The sequence below is a fragment of the Cupressus sempervirens genome, chromosome 10 (assembly GCF_028749045.1).
Source record: "Cupressus sempervirens isolate cs-2001-9-10 chromosome 10, ASM2874904v1, whole genome shotgun sequence".
NCBI classification, from domain to species: Eukaryota; Viridiplantae; Streptophyta; class Pinopsida; order Cupressales; family Cupressaceae; genus Cupressus; species Cupressus sempervirens.
Window position 1 is genome coordinate 156,858,778 of NC_143127.1, and position 5,963 is coordinate 156,864,740.

A 5,963-nucleotide genomic window follows, 5' to 3' on the forward strand; every position below is an offset into this window, starting at 1 on the left:
ATATAGTCTTTATAAGATCTCATAAACATAAACATCATATGCAGAAAAAATTGTCATACATGCACATTTAGGATCTTTGAATCATGTCATCATATATATCAAAAAATAAGTGTCCATGTATAGTCCATATACAAAAAATTATTTAGTACATCATGCACAATACATCATCAAAAACTTTTTGCATCTACATATACATCACTGTGTCAAAAACTGATCACTCTGGGGATCATATGCCTAGTTGTGAGGTCTCTACTCCCCCTATACCCCCTCCTCATGGAGGTCTCCCCTACCCAACCAATGACTCTAATCTTTATTGGCCACTTGTGGCCCACAAGCTGTACGACTCTTGGAACTTTGGTTGTGGCTACTCTGCTAGCATGACATCATGATACAATGTCCAATAATAGCCCATCTCTTGCAAAGCTCATGTCTCATGACAAAGAGCAGTTAGGACCTCCTGCATCATAGTGACCATTCCCTTGTCCTATTTCATTTGCATCGCAATGTCTTGCTAGCTATGATACTCATCAACCCAATGTTGTAAGGTCTCTCTTTAAAACCTAAGGAAAGTCACATCATCCTAAAAAGCATCTAACTCTACCATCTCATATGCATCTACATGAGAAGTTAGATCACTAAACTTTCCAACGTCTATCCTCACCTGTAATTCTATCATAGCCTTCTACACACTATTTGTCATGGCCCACTCTACCTATACCTCCCCCTATAGTTGAAAAACCTCTATTTGGAGATTATCCCACTCTACCTTGACTATATCTACCTCCCCCTACTATGTCAATGGTGGCCTATGTGGTACCTGTGGTGTAGGAACTCTCTATGGCTCATGTCCTTGTACCTATGGACCCTGTTGTTATCCCTACACTGGTGGTGGTCCTGCTGGTGCCTGCCCTCCTCGTTGATGAACTCATCATCACTATGGCCCTAGTAACTAGGGTCTTTGTCTCCCAATGGTTGATGTGTTGCCCACTACTCTATATAAGCTAGTGCCATCTTGACATCTTGCTAATCCTATCCATGAATCCATGGCACTAGCTACATGCCATGCCATGAAGCCATAGACAATCTAATTGTGGTCCTAAACTCCCACAATTGTCCCACCTCCCAAGAAACCACTAGATACATAAATTTGTCTGCCACAACATCTTACACCTATCTAAACTGTCATTGCACCTTAGAGGGCATGTAGTGCATCACGATGTGCATCAACTGAGTGATCAACCAATAGTTTGATTGTGCCTACTACAAGTAGAGTTCATCCTTAGAATCATCCTCTCCACCTGCAAGTAGTATAGCCCCCCACCACTCACAATCTATGTATGGTGTCTAGTCAAACATAATGATCTCATCCAAACATCGTCACCAAAATCCTATTGACTCGATGGAGGTATACTGGATGGGTGGCTTGTATCGACATACGTATGGCTCATTGGGCTATCATGTCTCACATTGAGTAATAGGTCATGTCATGCTTATGTTCTCCCATGACCATACCATGAGTAGAATCAATTCTAGGCCTATGGTACTCTGCATCCTATAGGTAGACATGTGTAAGTTGTAGTATAGGTGGACCAAGATAGTCTGGCCCTAGAAAAAAATTGCTCCATCATCCTATAATAGAGTGTTAAGAACTCACACCCATCCAATCAAAAATCCATGCACATCATGGTCTGGTACCATCCTCCATATCAAGGGCTAGCCATGGTAGTTCTTGGTCGCGTGCCTCTCTCCATGTCAACCACTACCACTGAATCGATAGTTGATGTCTCTGTCACCCAAAGCACTCTAGTAGATATGGATCTGCTCCCTCCAAAACATACTCTAGATATCTCCCATAGATCAACACTCAAAGTATCCACCACATGTCCAACAAAGTAAATATCACCTCTCCTATAGGTAGATGGAAGCTTGAAGTCAGTGTATGCCACCACTCTACAAATGTTGATAGTTGTGCTAAATGTGCCCTCAAGTATAGCCAATTGTGGACATGCTCAAGTCCACAAAGCCACATGTGTCCCCACTCTACCTCTATCAATATGTTGCCTAAGACCATAGTCATTGGATATTTCTCTTGTGACCAAAATGTCACTGTTGGCCTCTATAGCATAGACATGTAATAGTGAGCCTCCCATTGTTTCAATACTCATATTCTTTATCTAAGCATGAGGCATCTTTCTCTATCAACCTCAACCATCCCTATCACCTAAGTTTGTTGATACATCCATATTGATGAAGATGCCAATCCATGGAGATGTGGATTCATAGAGATGTGCTAAATGTTCCCTCAAGTAACTATCACCTCTCCTGTAGGTAGATGGAAGCTTGAAATCAGTGTATGCCACCGCTCCACCAATGTTGATAGTTGTGCTAAATTTTCCCTCAAGTCTAGCCACTTGTGGATATGCTCAAGTCCACAAAGACACATGTGTCCCCACTCTACCTTTGTCAATCTGTTGCCTAAGACCATAGTCACTGGATAGTGCTCTTGTGACCAAAATGTCACTATTGGCCCCTATAGCATAGACATGCAATAGTCAACCTCCCATTATTTCAATACTTGTATTATTTATCTAAGCATGAGGCATCTTTTTCTATCAACCTCAATCATCCCTATCACCTGAGTCTGTTGATACATCCATATTAGCAAAGATGCTAATCCATGGAGATGTGGGTTCATAGAGATGCCAAAACATGGAGACACTAATCTGGAATCTCTGATGGCTTTGTAGACTCTAGTTTTTTTGCCGACGACTGTGGTGGATTCACATACACCATTTTTCTCGCTGATGGCTGCAATTTTTTTGTCTATGGAGAAGATGACATGAAGATCATCATCTTTGACCTATTCCTCACCTTGTTGTTTTATTTTTGCAGATGATAGGATGTAACTTGTCATCTTCGAAGATGACAAGATGCATCCTATCTTCTCCACAATGATGTTTTCCCTAATTCATCATCTATGAATATGATGGAGTGGAGAACTATTGTCTTTTCCTTGACCTCATTTCTTTTCCAGATTCCCACCCTAAAAGTTCAACATTTAAATGTGAAAGAAAAAATTTGACAAGTTGGGATAGTCAACTTACTGGTAGTCCCATGTTTTCCAGTCTCTAGTGCACTCGAATGCACTCTCCAAGATATAATCTCTCGATCAGATCCATCCTTTACTCTAGTTCTCTTCTCTCTAGGTGTACAAATGACTCTTCCATGAGCCCCTTGGAGGCTTATATAGGCCCTCTAAGGTCCCCTTTTGAGCCCATGCCCGTTCTTCTGCCCTATCTAACCTTGTTTATCCCCAAGTCATGCAAAATGTTCATTTATGTATTTTCCCTTCACTTTCTTTTCTTCTTGGGTCTCTTTTGTGAAAACTACACAAAAAAATATTTTTTGTTCTATTTTCATGAGGGGGCACCCTCCTCCCTCATTGTTGTTACAATGTAATTCCTAAGATTTTCCTCTCCTCTCTGGGGCAACTTATGTTTTTCTTTTTTTTGATGCAATATCATCCCGACACCACATCAAAGAGGAAAAAAATGTAGATGCTTAAAATCATCCCAAATACTATATTAATTTATTAATATTTCCCTTGACATTATAATTGATAATTTATCAATTAATTATATTTTTCATATTCTTCTACCTATTTAATTAAATAGATTCACTTCCCTAATGTATTTAAAGTTAATTTGAATACTTCTCCCTAATATGTTAAATTTATTTAATGCATAATGCTCAATAATCCCCTTTTAAATAAATTCCAATTTATTAAATTATATAATCCTATGATTAAATTTAATCCTAATCCCACCTAAAGCCTAGCCTACCACCCATCACTCTCATCCTTCTAAGCCTACCCACTAGTTAATCTCACTTTATTATCCTAAATACCCTCTTAAACACCTTTTAGCCCCTAAGTGGTTGCTCACACATGTTTGAGCAACTCAAAGCCCAAGAAGCCCCCCTTTCATCATTTCCTCCAAAAATCCTCTTATACCCTTATCCCCTTTGCTTTCCCCAAGGTTTCTCACACATGTGTGAGCACATCTTGAGCCAACTTAATCATAAAAGACTTATGTTGACCTTTGCATGGCTTATCCCCTTAGCCCATGTGTCTCCCTTGTGGTAACTATGTGGATGCCACATAGATGCCACCTCCCCAAGGCCTCCCTCAAGCCTATAAATAAAGCCCTTTTCTCAAGCATTTATCATCTCCTCCATAGTATTATTATCATGCTAGTTTATGTTTAGAGCTTCTTAGAGATTATTGCTAATCCTTTGGTAGTTGTTTAATTTCTTGCATTGTTCTTTCATTTTAATTTAGCATTTCATCATTAGATTTACTTTTTGAATTCACCTTCACATCTTTGAATACTTTCAAGCATGGTTTCTTCCATAGCCCTTTCTTGAAGTGTTCTTCATTCATTTTAGCATAGGTTCATCACCTCATTTTTATACTTTTATTTTCATGGGATTCATTTATAGTTGTGTTTGAGGTGAGCACATACACATCCCTCATTATTGAGCACCCCAACAAGGCCTCTTGTGGGCACCCTTGTTGAGTTGCTCCAAGGTTGCATGGGAACTCTTGTCTTTCAGTTGCATTAGTTTTAAAACTCAAGTAGATTAGTTGTATTTTGTTTTTACTTGAATCTTGATATACATGTAAAACTAACATTTTCTTTTTTATGCATGTTCTCGACAAATTAGGTTTTCACGTAGACAACCTTCTTCAATTTTTATTTAACTCAAGGTTGACCCTTACTTCTAGGCATGTTTTGTCATTTTCCATCCAAACCTATTATTTATTTCTTCACCTATGCCCAATCCACTTATTTTTGGTTTTTGTGATCTTCTCTAACCTTGAAAAAAGGGTTGTTCTTGAAAATACCACACTTACTCTATGTAGTACCCTTCTCAAATCTAGGTTTGTTCTTTTAGGGACAAATCACCACTAGAAATATGTCCCTAGCGATTTGGAGCCAAATTTGGTCCAAAACCCTATGCCAAGATTTGAGAGGTAAATTAGGATCTTTGATTGGCCTACACAAGTTTTACTCTCCAAAATGGTGTGATATGTATATAAACTCCCTATCTACCCTCATTTGATCAATAAAAAATTCATTGTCTATTGTGAGCATCCATTATAGTCAAGATGTCAAGTGCAAGGAAGAAAATAAAGAGCAAATAAAGTTCAAGCATTTAAGTATTTATTCCTATCACAAAACCAAAATGTATTCATTTATAGATCTATCTCCTTCCCTCATTTGAGGCCAAGAAAAGGAGTTTTCTATAAAGGAAGGAGGCCTATATTCATCCATCAAGCTTCACTCTTTTCTCTCTTCTCTCCAATCAAACATGTGGCCAAATTTTAAGATCTATTAATCTAATTGTCTTGCTTGATTTTCTTTTGGGTTTTTGTGTTTAGTCAAAGCTATTGCTTTAGCACACTTGATCATATTTGTATAAATAATTTCACCTACGAGGTATAATATGCTTCATTTTCTAGATATAGAAAATGAAGCACATACTAGATCTAGAAAATTGTGGCTACAAGGGGTTTAATTGAGTTAAACCCCCTTTTCAACCATCTTTAAGAGAAAGTTACAAAGCCAAAATTATAGATTTGGGTAGAACATAAATAGTTTCAGGTTTTGTGAAAATTTTGTTTAAAAGTTTTGGGAACTTGTGGAGTTTCAACCTATATCCTTGGGAACATGCCAAGTTTTGACCTATCCCTATCATCTTTTATTGAAATTTCTCTAGAGCATGCATATTTATCTTATGACTTATGTTTTCATCAGTTTTAGCTCAATATTAGTTAGTATCGGTCAATTTTCATCAATTTTTTTATTAACTTTCTTAATATATCCATTACATTACTTAGACAATATTCCACTTCCATTATTTACACATCCAAGGAAAGGATGTATCTTTTAACCATTAAG